Below are 15176 nucleotides of genomic sequence, written 5' to 3' on the forward strand. Positions count from 1 at the left end.
GGCGTCGACCACGCGAACACTAAGACTAACCTCCAGCTCCCAACGCTCCTACACGGACGCATGAAACAAGTCGCGAACGCAGATAACTATCAGCTCAAGCTTTTGCGCATGCGTTCCATATGTCGCGTCCGCGATGAACAAATCCACCAGCAGACCAAAACATTCTTCGTTGTCGCGAAGAACGCCAGAGGCATCAGATACAACAGAAAACCAGCAATGCATGTAAACTCCAAAATGGTTCGAAATCAATCCGAAACACACTCGAACCCCTCAGGGCCTCGTCCGAACATATCAAGAAGTTCCAAAACATAACACAGATCTACTCGAGGCCTCAAATTACACATAACAACATCGAAATCATGAATCGCACCTCGAAACAAACTTAATAAATTTTTGAACTTTCAACTTTCAAAACTCGCGCCGAACCAAATCAAATCAACTCGGAATAACCTCAAATTTTGCATACAAGTTTCAAATGACATAACGAAGCTATTTTAACTCCCGTAACCAAAATCTGAATCCGATATCATCAAAGTCAACTCCTGGTCAAACTTATGAATATTCCAAACCTTCAAATCGTCAATTTTCGCCAAATAATACCGAAACCTTCTAGAAACATCAAAATATAAATCCGAGCATAAGCCGAAGTCCAAAGTCACCATTCGAACTTACCGGCACCATCAAAACTCCGATCCGAGCTCTAAGACACCAAAAATCAAACTTGGTCAACTCTTTCAACTTCAAACTTCTCAAGTGAGAATCCTCCTCCTAAATCAATCCCGAAGCACTCGAAAACCAAAGCCGACGATACACGCAAGTCATAGTCTACTATGCAAAAATACTCATGACCTCAAACTGCCGAACTGAATGCAAATGCTCAAAACGACCGACCGGGTCGTTACACTCATACAATTTTACAAAGTTGATTTTTTATTGTCTGCAATTTCCCAAAGATCTGTAAAAAAATATGAGTGAATTTTGTGTTTTATTTAATTTAATATAAATATTTAAAATAGCACCAATTAGGTAAATAGAAGGAATAAAAAAAATTAAAAAGTTTTTCTTTCATTTCAGTAAAACAACTGTGTAACCCTCTTTACGCTTAAATTGTTTAAGCAAAAAAAAATAATATCAGTTGTATATATGCTAAAACATTAGAAATAATAGGATAATAAGCAACAGAAAATTCAAGAGTTGCAATATAAACTTTTTTGTAAAATTCTAACAATATCTTTAATTTTATCCCAATCAACATCTTGTAACATTAAGTCAGGAAATTTCCTAGCAAAATTGGTTAAATTTGTAGTTATAGGAACCCTACAGTCATAACATTACTTAATAACATTTGCAAAGCGAGAGGCTGTTTGAAATAATTGTTCGGAAAGGCTGTTTGAAATAATTGTTCCTTTCTTTTTCCTCAGATGGATTCCAAGAGGGAATGAAACTTAAGCATTTTTTAAACATTTGCAAAGCGAGAAATAGAAAAGAAAATAAAAAGAGGAGAAAATATCAATAACTATTTTTGTACTCATCACTGGAATAAGTTGGGGAGGACGTCAACACAAAGTTAACAATATTCGAATCCTTAATTCTATTTTTCAGTAGCTATTAGAATTTGTTAGAATTGGAAACACCAAATAAGGGCAAATCAGTACAACTATTAAATTTCAAAGGGTGTAAATTTTCAACCAAATAGAACTCTATGATATAATAATATAGGCATCAAATGACATAAGGAAATTGTTTCATATCCAGAATAGCTCATTTTAGTTGAAGGTTAGCTGACTCCCTATCTTTGTAGAACGAAGGATTCTTATCTTCAACTAAGATTGTTCGCTATCAATTACCTGATTTTATTAAAAAGAAATGGAGAAGAAACTCACTAAATATTTATGAATCATGTTTTCTTATCAAGAGAGAATTCATATCATCTGGCAAATAATATTGTGTTAAGTTTAACATACTTATAGAAATTAGTTAACTAATTACACTCCTTCAAAAGTTAAATTCACAATTAAAAAAATACTTTGCACTCTTACTTAAAATGACCAGCAACAGATATCAAACACATACCTAAAACACAATGCAATTAAAATTGAAAACAAATATTAATATTCTATCTTCTACGAACTAAGCTCTTGGTTTCTTATTAAAAGTTATTCGATCAGTGTAACTCTCATGTGGATTGTTTACCCGTAAAACGATACAGTTGAATTTGTAACGTGATTTATTGTCACGACCCAATTTTTCCTCCGTATGACGTCGTGACGGCACCTAGTCTTTATGACTAGGTAAGCCTAACATTTGCAGAATAATGAAATGAAAACATAAATTAAATAACTAACTGTTCAAAATACACAGTAATCCCAAAACCCGGAACATCGTGAATCACAAACTACAGAAGGAAAATCTAGTGTCTTTACACATCAGAGTCTATCAAAAGAAAAATACAGAAGATAATGGACATTGGGAAGAGTAGAAGGAGACTCCGAGGTCTGCGGACGCGACATATATACCTTGAAGTCTCCAAAACTGTCTCGGCTCACTGATAGTGCGGCTGATAAAGAGCACCTAGATCTGCACATGAAAAACATGTGCAGAAGAGTAGCATGAGTACACCACAATCGGTACCCAGTAAGTGCCAAGCCTAACCTCGGTAGAGTAGTGACGAGGTCAGGTCCGGACCCTACTGGAATATGATAATAAAGCAAGGCAAAAATAAAATATCGCAGTAAAATAAAGACTGAAATTTAACAAGAAAGAATTTATAGAAGGTAACAACTCAATACACAGAGATAATAACAGGGGGTCTCCCGAGATACCGTCTCGTAGTCCCAAACGTAAATGTGTAGGGGGATCTCCCGAAATACCGTTTCGTATTCCCAAAGTAAATATACAAGACAGAGGGATCTCCCGCAATACCATTCTGTAGTCCCAAAGTAAATATGCAGTATATGGGGATCTCCCGGAATACCGTTCCGTAGTCCCAAAGTAAATATACAGTATGGGGGGATCTCCCGAAATACCGTTCCGTAGTCTGAAAGAAAAAATGCAGCGCAAAAATAGAAATACAACTACATCATAAAATCTTACGATTTAGACTAAGTACCAGTCAAGAAAGAAGCAGGAAATTCACTAAGCATGCTGCACAGAGTTCACATAAGCAATTAAGACACGTAGACATGTTGTATTTGACTAAACAGGATAGCTACACATATTGGAATAACTCAATTAAGAATGAAAATAGATTAATACTCATTAAAATGGTATAACTCAAAATAAAAGGAAAATAAGTTGCTGCTCAGTAAGAAAATCGGGTTTTTTCACAACTAGCCTGTGTACGTACTCGTCATCTCACGTACACGGTGCTCACATATCACAATAGTTTCATGTCTTAAGGGGATTTCCCCCACACAAAGTTAGGCAAGCCTCTAACCTCGAACTAAGCTCAATCAATCGGTAACAATGCCTTTTCCATGAATATCCGACTCCGAATGGACCAAATCTAGCCAAAACAATTACATATCATAAATAAAACTATAATAGACTAATCTAATTAATGAAATCAAGATTTTAATAAAAATTCTAAAATCCGTCCTAAAAAATCGACCCGAGCCCACATCTCAGAATCGGGTAAAAGTCACAAAGTCCGAAAGCCCATTCACTCACGAGTCTAACCATATCAAATTCACTCAAATCCGATACCAAAATCTCGATCAAAACCCCAAAATTTGGTCTAAGAACGTTTTTCAATTTTTCCCAATTTTTCACCCTAAATCCGAAATTTAAAAATAAAATTAATGATAGATTAGTGGGTTATAACCATAAAGGAGTTAGGAATCATTATCCAATGACCCCCTTTGAAAATCTCTCGAAATTTCGTCTTCTACCGAGCTCCCAATTCAATTTTGTGATATGAACTCAAAACCCCCGTTTTTGAACTTTAAATTCTGCCCAGGTATGCCCTTCTTCGCGAACGCGGTCACAGCCTCGCGTTCGCGAAGCACAAGCTGCTTCAGACCTAAAATATACTCATCGTAAACGCAAAGCTCAACTAACCTGACCTTACGCGAATGCGGGACACTCATCGCGAACGCGTAGGCTATCATGCCTGGAACCCATCTGACCATTGACTCTACGGGAACGCAAGGTCCTTATCGCGAACGCGTAGCCTTAGTGTTCCATACCTTCGTGAACGCGGGAACGACATCGCGAATGCGAAGAACAACCTCAGCTGCCTTTCCCAGATGCTCTACGTGATCGCGAGACCTCTCTCGCGAACGCGATGAAGGATTGTCTGCAACAAAAACACCAAAAATCTGCTATCTTTCAAGTCCAAAAACTAGTCCGTTAAGCACCCGAAACTCACCCGAGGCCCCCGGGACCTCAACCAAACATAGCAGCTAATCCTAAAACACCATACAAACTTAGTCGAGCCCTCAAACCACATCAAAGAACGCTAAAATCACAAATCATCCTCCGATTCAAACTTAAAGAATTTGAAACTTTCAAATTCGACAACTGATGCCGAAACCAACTAAACCACGTCCGATTGACCCCAAATTTTGCACACAAGTCATATTCAGCCTTACGGACCTACTCCAACTTTCAAAATTGGAATCCGACCCCGATATCAAAAAGTCCACTACATGTCAAAATCTCCAAAAAATCGACTTTCGCCATTTCAAGCCTAAATAAGCTACGGACCTCCAAAACACAATTCGGACACGCCCCTAAGTCCAAAATCACCTAACAGAGCTAACAGAATAGACAGAATTCCATTCCGGATTCGTCTTCACATAGTTCTAACTATGGTCCAAATCTTAAGGCTTAAACCTCTATTTAGGGACTAAGTGTCCCAAAACACTCCAAAAACCAAAACGAAACTTCCCGGCAAGTCACAATAGCATAAATAGATATGGGAGAAGCAGTAAATAGGGGATCGGGGCTATTACTCTCAAAACGATTGGCAGGGTCGTTACATCCTCCCCCTCTTAAAATAATTATTCATCCTCGAACGAGCATAGAGACATACCTGAAGTGGTAAAAAGATGAGGATAACGACTGCGCATATCCTGCTCGGTCTCCCAAGTCGCCTCCTTGACCGGATGGCCCCGCCACTGAACCTTTACTGATACAATATTCTTTGACCTCAGCTTCCGAACCTGCCTATCTAAAATAGCTACTGGCTCTTCAACATAGGATAGATGCTTGTCCAACTGGACTGAGCTGAAATCCAACACATGAGACGGATCGCCGTGATACCTCTGGAGCATCGAAATATGAAATACCGGATGAAATCCTGCTAGGCTGGGAGGTAAGGCAAGCTCATAAGCAACCTCCCCAACTCGCCGCAACACCTCAAAGGGGCCAATAAACCTTGGGCTCAGCTTGCCCCTCTTTCCGAACCTCATAACGCCCTTCATAGGTGAAACCCGAAGCAGGACCCGCTCTCCAACCATGAATGCAACATCGCGAACCTTCCGGTCCGCATAGCTTTTCTGTCTGGACTGAGCCGTATGAAGTCTGTCCTGAATCACCTTCACCTTCTCCAAGGAATCCTGAACCAAGTTTGTACCCAATAATCTGGCCTCGCCCAGCTCGAACCAACCCACAGGGGACCGGCACTGCCTACCATACAGAGCCTCATACGATGCCATCTGAATGCTGGACTGATAACTGTTGTTGTAGACAAACTCCGCAAGTGGCAAGAACTGATCCCAAGAACCTCCAAACTCCATCACACACGCATGTAGCATATCCTCAAGAATCTGAATAGTGCGCTCGGACTGCCCGTCCGTCTGAGGGTGAAAAGCTGTGCTCAACTCCACCCGAGTACCCAACTCCTGATGTACGGCTCTCCATAACTGCGATGTAAACTGCGTGCCCCGGTTAGAGATGATAGATACCGGTACGCCATGAAGTCTGAAAATCTCACGAATGTAAATTCGAGCCAGCTGCTCGGAAGAATTGGTAGTCATCACACGAATGAAATGAGCTGACTTGGTCAACTTGTCCACAATCACCCAAACTGCATCAAACTTCCGTCGAGTCCGTGGGAGTCCAACAACGAAGTCCATAGTGATCCGCTCCCATTTCCACTCCGGAATCTCTATCTTCTGAAATAACCCACCCGGTCGCTGATGCTCATACTTCACCTGCTGGCAATTTAAACAGCTAGCCACATACTATCACGACCCCAAATTCCCTCCGTAGGATGTCGTGATGGCACCTAGTCTCTAAGACTAGGTAAGCCTATCAATGCAGAATAATAATAAATATCTGAAATAAATAAACTACAATCCAAACAATTTCAACTCCCCAAACCCTGTAGAAATAAGTCACAAACTTCTAAGAATTTATTCTCAATGTCTCTATATATCAAGGTCTAAATAAAATATAAGGAAGCAACATAAAATGAAAGAAGGGGACTCTGGAGTTTGCGGACGCTGGCAGATATACCTCGAAGTCTCCGTGCGCACGTAACTCACTGACGTCTAGGCTGGTAAAATGTACCTGGATCTGCACAAAAAGATGTGCAGAAGTGTAGTATGAGTACAGCACAGCGGTACCCAGTAAGTGCCAAGCCTAACCTTGGTAGAGTAGTGACGAGGTCAGGTGAGGCCCTACTGGAATATAATAATGGCATGGTAAAAATATTTAACAATATAGTAAAATAAAGTGACATTGGAAATAAATCAAATAGTATGTCACATTTAATGACACCAAATAATTGCAAATAATATCTCGTGGAATCAAAACAAAATTTCCTTCAACTTTATGAAAATCACAACAATTAATCGAAAGCAATTATGGCCATAAATCAATATCAACAAGGGCACTCCCGAGGTACCGCCTCGTAGTCCCAAATCATAAACAAATTCACAATATCTCATTCCCTTATATCACCGCGGGAGCCTTCACAATTTATTTAAAGAAAATATTTTTTACGAAATAGCATCCCGCGTTTTAGCCACCCTTATCACACCGTATGAGTTCTAGTAGTCACCCCTACTAGCCACGCGTATCAAGCCACCCTTATCTCACCGCATGTATTTCAACACCCAGACCTTATACCACCGCATGCGTATCAATATCACAATATATTACAATTTGCACCTCAAGTGCCCAATATTTCAATTTTTCACAAAAAAAATCAACAACAATATTTTTCAATAATAAAGAGCTTGCGGCTCATGCCAGAATAATCCAAAAAAAAAATTATGAAAATATCCGAGAATAAATAATTTCGAAAAATAATATTTTAAATTTTTAATACGTTGCTTCAATATCAAATTTTAAAACAAATGTCAAATACTTCATATTAATAATATTTAATTTGAAAAAAAATCACCCTTCATATAATATACAGTATAGAAAAAACCAAGTTTCAATTAAATAGGTAAAATAATTAGCAGAAAAAGGTCAAACAAATTTAAAATATATATCACAGATCAATGATGAAGAATATAATAAGATAAAATAATTTAATAAATGTGCAACAATGATCTACATAATTTTAAAATATAATCTTACATATTTAGCCCGTGTACACGACTTTCAACACATTTCAATAATCACATTAATATCAATTCTAGGGAAAATTTTCCCCACACAAGGTTAGACAAGTCACTTACCTCGACTTGCTCCAATTTAATTAAGTATTATACTTTTTTCTCGATTTTCTGACTCCGATCGACTCGTATCTAGTCATAATTAATTTGATACAGTCAACAAAAATTATAGAAATCAATTTCATAAGAAAATATTACATTTGTTTTTCAATAATAATCCGAAATTAACTCAAAATTTGCCCGTAGGGCCCACATCTCGGAATCCGGCGAAAATTACGAATTATGAACGCTCATTCAACCACGAGTCTAACCATACCAAAATGACTAAATTCCAATAACAATTCGACCCTCAAATCCACAAATCTATCCAAGAGGGTTTTCAAATTTTTTCAACTTAAATCACCAATTAAATGTTAAAAACAGTGATGGATTCGGGTAATCTAACCAAGATTGAGTTAAGAACACTTACCCCAATATTTTTTTCCTTGAAGATATATCAAAAATCGCCTCTGCTCAAGCTCAAAGTTGTTAAAAATGGCGAATGGGACGAAGCCCCCCCTGATTTTATATCTTACATATCTGTCCAGGGTGACCTCGATCATGAGGTCCAATCCTGGACCTCGATCATAGGAGTCCGATCATGAGGAGTCCGTTAAGGGGAGTCCGATCATGGGGTCCGATCATGGACCTCGGTCATGGCCTTCGATCATAGCTTCGATCATGGCCCTCGACCCTGGGGCTCGATCACAACCATCAATCCTGGCTATCGATCAAGGCTTCGATCTTAACCGCCTTCGATCACTGGCCTTGGTCTTAGCCATCGATCCTGGGCCTTCGATCAGTGGCCTTTGATCACTGGCCTTCGAGCTTGCCTTCGATCATGGATCTCGAGCCTGCCTTCGATCATGGATCTCGAGCCTGCCTTCGATCCTCGGCTCGATTTCTGGGCAGAAACAAATTTCCAACAGAAGGAAATTGCAGCAGCTGTTCTAGTTCAATTCTTGATCCGTTAACCATCCGAAACTCACCCGAGGCCCTCGGGACCTCAACCAAATATACCAACAAGTCCTAAAATATCATACGAACTTAGTCGAATCCTCAAATCGCCTCAAACAACGTTAAAACCATGAATTACACCCCAATTGAAGTCCGATTGACCTCGAATTTTGTACGCAAGTCATAAATGACATAACGGAGCTATGAAAATTTTCATAATCGGATTTCGACCCCGATATCAAAAAGTCAACCCCTCGGCCAAACTCCCCAAAAATTCAACTTTAAGCATTTCAAGCCTAATTCCACTACGGACTTTCAAATAAAATTCCGATCATGCTCCTAAGTCCAAAATTACCATACGGAGATGTTGGAATCATCAAAATTCTATTCCGGGGTCATTTGCACAAAATTCGACATCCGATCACTATTTGAACTTAAACTTTAAATTTTTCATCAAAATTCCATATCTCGGGCTGGGACCTCAGAATTTGATTCCGGGCATACGCCCAAGTCCCAATTCACGATACGAACCTACCGGAACTGTCAAAATACGGATCCGAGTCTATTTGCTCAAAATATTGACCAAAGTCAACTCAATTGTATTTTAAACATCTAATTCATATTTTAATCCATTTTTCACCTGAAAACTTTCCGAAAATTTTTTACGGACTGCACACGCAAGTCGACTAATGGTAAATCGTATTTAGATCACATAATTAATCATTAAACTTAAATATGACATTTTGGGTCATCACATTCTCCACCTCTAAAACAAACGTTCGTCCTCGAACGGAGTTAAAAAAAGTACCTGAGCTAGTGAATAAGTGTGGATAACAGCTGCGCATATCATGATCGGCCTCCCAAGTCGCCTCCTCGACCGGATGACCTCTCCACTGAACTTTCACGGAAGCAATATTCTTTTACCTCAGCATTCGAACCTGCCTATCTAAAATAGCCACTGGTTCCTCAACATAAGATAGATCCTTGTCCAACTGAACCGAACTAAAGTCTAACATATGAGACAGATCGCCGTGATATTTCCGAAGTATAGAAACTTGGAATACCGGATGAACCGCAGAAAGACTAGGTGGTAGTACTAGTCTGTAAGCCACCTCTCCAACTCTCTCAAGAATCCCAAAAGGCCCAATATACCTAGGGCTCAACTTTCCCTTCTTCCCGAACCTCATCACACCCTTCATAGGCGAAACCCGGAGCAATACCCGCGCACCAACCATGAATGCAACATCACGAACCTTCTGATCTGTATAACTCTTCTGTCTAGATTGGGCTGTACAAAGTCGATCCTGAATCATCTTAACCTTTTCCAAGGCATCTTGAACCAAGTCTGTACCCAAAAGTCTAGCCTCGCCTGGTTCGAACCAACCCACTGGAGACTGGCACCGCCTACCATACAAGGCCTCATACGGAACCATCTGAATGCTTGAATAGTAAATGTTGTTGTAAGCAAACTTCGCAGGTGGTAAGTACTGATCCCAAGCACCCCCAAAATCTATCACACACGCACGAAGCATATCCTCCAGTATCTGAATAGTGCGTTCGGACTGCCCGTCCGTCTGAGGGTGAAATGTTGTACTCAACTCTACCCGATTACCCAACTCATGCTGTACTGCCCTCCAAAACCATGAGGTAAACTGTGTACCCTGGTCAGAGATGATAGATACTGGTACACCGTGAAGTCTGACAATCTCGCGAATATATACCTGAACCAGCTGCTCTGAAGAGTAAGTAGTAATCACAGGAATGAAATGAGCTGATTTGATCAGCCTATCCACAATCACCCAAACTGCATCAAACTTCCGCTGAGTCCGTGGGAGCCCAACAACGAAATCCATAGTGATCCGCTCCCATTTCCATTCTGGAATCTCTAACTTCTGAAGTAATCCACCCGGTCGCTGATGCTCATATTTCACCTGTTGACAATTTAGACACCGAGATACATACCCCACTATGTCTTTCTTCATTCGCCTCCATCAATAGTGTTGTCTCAAGTCCTGATACATCTTTGCAGCACCTGGATGAATGGAGTACCGCGAACTGTGAGCCTCCTGGAGAATCAACTCACGCAAGCCATCCACATTAGGCACACATAGCCTGCCCCGCATCCGTAATATATCGTCATCTCCAATAGTGACTTCCTTGGCATCACCGTGCTGAACTGTATCCTTAAGGACAAGCAGATGGGGGTCATCATACTGGCATTCCCTGATACGATCATAAAGAGAAGACTGAGAAACCATGCAAGCCAAAACTCGACTCGGAAACATCCAATCTAACAAACTGGTTGGCCAAGGCCTGAACATCCAAGGCCAAAGGCCTCTCTGCTACCGGTAAATATGCTAAGCTACCCAAACTCTCTGCCTTACGACTCAAAGGCATCGGCCACCACATTGGCCTTCCCAGGATGATAGAGAATGGTGATATCATAATCCTTAAGCAACTCCAACCACCTACGCTGCCGCAAGTTAAGATCCTTCTGTTTAAACAGATGCTGTATACTCTGGTGATCTGTGTAGATCTCACAATGGACACCGTATAAATAATGCCGCCAAATTTTTAAGGCATGAACAATAGCTGCTAACTCTAAGTCATGTACATGATAATTTTTCTCATGCACCTTTAACTGTCTAGATGCGTAGGCAATCACCCTACCGTCTTGCATCAACACTGTGCCGAGACCAATACGCGACATATCATAATACACAGTATAAGACCCTGAACCTGTAGGTAATACCAACATTGGGGTTGTAGTCAAAGCTGTCTTGAGCTTTTGGAAGCTATCCTCACATTCCTCGGTCCATCTGAACGGAGCACCCTTCTGGGTTAATCTGGTCTTAATAGTTGATCATAATCAATTACAGAATCGTCAATTAACTTGATGTTAACAAAAATCTCATTTCAAACTTTCACAATACTAATAACGAGATACGAGGCATGAAGACCTCAAAATTATTTACCCGAAATAATGAGTCACATTTAACGTCACCTGGGCAGGAACCTATCTCGTAGGTTAAAACTCAATAATTACAACACAAATTTGGCAATGATGCATAGAGGATTTCATATAAGTATTTTCAAATAAGCCTAACAGGCATGACTCCCTATTAGTACTATAGTATAAATTGGATCTCACAAGGGAGAAATTAAACACAAGATTTTTTTCCTACAAAGATCTCGTCCTTATATAACTTCCACCGTAACTCGTAACCCGGTTTAAACATATCAGTTTATTTTAAAAATGCGAGGATCTCGTCCTCAGTTCTGAATCACAAGTAATATGCACATCGTGCTAATCGAAACTTTCCATTTGCTCCTTCTAAATAATTTTCGTTAAACAAAATCACAACACACAATGAACCCCACACCGGTAGGGCATATAATTCACAATTTGCAATTAATTATTCAGAATTTACATCAAAACTTACCAAAATGAGTAATAGAAAGCCACATTTAGCCTCGTAGCTCTTATTAGTAACCAACACGAAATGATAGGCGTAGTTATCTCCATAAAATCTCCCAACAGTAGTAAACACATAAGTAGATTATAGAATTACGAAGCTCACTCATAAGTGGAGCACCATAGAAGGACTCATTCTGATACTGAGAATCGAATCAAGTTGAGGAAATTATTCCTTTATATTATATCAAGGTCGTATCTGTAACGACACCAACTGATGTAGCGATCTCCGCCATACCATAAAAATATATCAATGGTTGGGTCTCCACCTCTAGGACGCCTTCTACCCGCCTGTCCTCCACCCCTAACTAGTCATGTGGGTGGTGTAGTAACTTCAATGGGGCACGTAGCCTGAGTGCTTTGATGAAATATGTCTCTCCCAAGTTTGGGACAATTTTCTCATGATGTGCCTAGTATCACCGTATTCATAACAACCCCTTTACGGGTTTGGCTGCTCATATTGAGTCTGTGTCAGATAACTGGAATAACCATTGTAGGAACTCATGTCGGTGGTGCATTAAAAGAACTTACTGGAGCACCTCGAGTAATCTGATGTGCAGACTGGGCTGGCCGACTGACCGAGCCCTTGCCATAATGATTTATACTTACGGAGTAGAATCCACTGAATCACCCAGAACCTCGAGATGTCTTGGTCTCCTTATTTTCCTTTTTCCTCACCCCGAACACATTCTAATATCTTGGTAATTTGTATGACTAGCAGAAATGAAGTATCAGCTTGTAGCTCCCGAGTCATACAAAATTTTACGATCATAATTGAGTCCTTTAATTAGTCTGTGGACTCGCCCTCTGGCTGTAGGAAGCAAAGTAAGAGTATGGCCGGCTAACTTATTGAACTTGATGGCATATTTTGACACAGTCAATGGTGAACTGACGCAACTGTTCAAACCCTATGCGCCATGCATTACGGAGAGTCCGGGAAGCAAACTCTTTCAAAAGCGTTTCTGAGAACTGAGCCAAGTGGGCGGTGTTGCATTGGCTGGTCTGCCCTCTTCATAGGCTTGACACGAATACTGGTGGAGAATTATCTCTCCCAAGGCAAATTTCTTCTTTTTTTATGTTGACTCAACACTTTTGAGCTGACCCATTTCTTAACATACTCTTTGATACTTCTTTGGGGTAACCCTTACCCCTATTTATACACAACGATCACAAAAGTAGAGCTCCATACAGACAAATCTTGGCACGAACCACATAGTCCAGAATCTCGTCAACAACTGTACTTCCTCCAAAGCATCCCAAAATCCACAACCGTGACGTCCACGCTAAGTAGACCTTCTGTAAATTTAGAGTTGTTTCTATAACTCCTTTGGTACTGAAGTATAGGGTTATTAAGGAGGCGGACATACCGTAAGTTCCAACCTTATCCTCTACAAAATCTCAAGCCTTAAACATGTGTAAATTTTAGGGAACCTTTCAGTACCACATATATATATTTCAGGCCAAAACTGATATAATACATGACCCCGCAATCCACCCATTGATAGTGGACGGCGTGAAGTCATAGGTCACAACGTCCGATGATCCACAATAATAACCTTCACAGCTCGTGTAAATCAACCATATGCCAACATCCGTTGCACCCCGCTACATGATTCACGGGGTGATCTCTCAATACGTCCGCATCTTCAGTTGAAATCACACGTTGAGACAATATTTGAGCATTTCTAGCTTCCTCCTAGTCCATCTGCGGCATCACAAACCGTCGACGCACAACTGATACCAAGTGCGCAATGTCATACATGAGTGGATACAAAGGAATATAAGATATATGTTTCAAGCTAAATCAATGCCGCACAATAAGGAATCAAAGAAGTGAATATTTCCTAACAGTTCCATAGCCTCTCGAAGATAAGTACAGACGTCTCCGTACTGATCCACAAGACTCTACTAAACCTGCTTGTGACTCATAACACCTATGAACCTAGTGCTCTGATACCAACTTGTCACGACCCCAAATTCCCTCCGTAGGATATCGTTATGGCACCTAGTCTCTAAGACTAGGTAAGCCTATCAATTCGGAATAACAATAAATATCTGAAATAAATAAACTACAATCCAAACAATTTTAACTCACAAAACCCGGTAGAAATAAGTCACAAGCTTCTAAGAATTTATTCTCAATGTCTCTATATATCAAGGTCTAAATAAAATATAAGGAAGCAACATAAAATGAAAGAAGGGGACTCCGGAGTCTGCGGACGCTGGCAGATATACCTCGAAGTCTCCGTGCGCAGGTAACTCACTGACGTCTAGGTTAGTAAAATGTACCTGGATCTGTACAAAAAGATGTACAGAAGTGTAGTATGAGTACACCACAGCGGTACCCAGTAAGTGCCAAGCCTAACCTCGGTAGAATAGTGACGAGGTCAGGTAAGGCCCTACTGGAATATAATAATGGCATGAAAAAATATTTAACAATATAGTAAAATAAAATGACATTGGAAATAAATCAAATAGTATGTCACATTTAATGACACCAAATAATTACAAATAATATCTCGTGGAATCAAAACAGAATTTCCTTCAACTTTATGAAAATCACAACAATTAATCGAAAGCAATTATGGCCATAAATCAATATCAACAAGGGCACTCCTGAGGTACTGCCTCGTAGTCCCAAATTATAAATAAATTCACAATATCTCATTTCCTAATACCACCGCGGGAGCCTTCACAATTTATTTAAAGAAAATATTTTTTCCGAAATAGCATCCCGCGTTTTAGCCACCCTTATCACACCGCATGACTTCTAGTAGTCACCCCTCCTAGCCACGCGTATCAAGCCACCCTTATCTCACCACATGCATTTCAACACCCCAGACCTTATACCACCGCATGCGTATCAATATCACAATATATCACAATTTGCACCTCAAGTGCCCAATATTTTAATTTTCCACAAAAAAATCAACAATAATATTTTTCAATAATAAAGAGCTCACAGCTCATGGCAGAATAATCCAAAAAAAAAATTCTTACAAAAATATTCGAGAATAAATAATTCAGAAAAATAATATTTTAAATTTTTAATACGTTGCTTCAATATCAAATTTAAAAGAAATATCAAATACTTCATATTAATAATATTTAATTTTAAAAAAATCAACCTT

This window comes from Nicotiana tabacum, chromosome 2 (genome assembly GCF_000715075.1).
Source record: "Nicotiana tabacum cultivar K326 chromosome 2, ASM71507v2, whole genome shotgun sequence".
NCBI lineage: Eukaryota > Viridiplantae > Streptophyta > Magnoliopsida > Solanales > Solanaceae > Nicotiana > Nicotiana tabacum.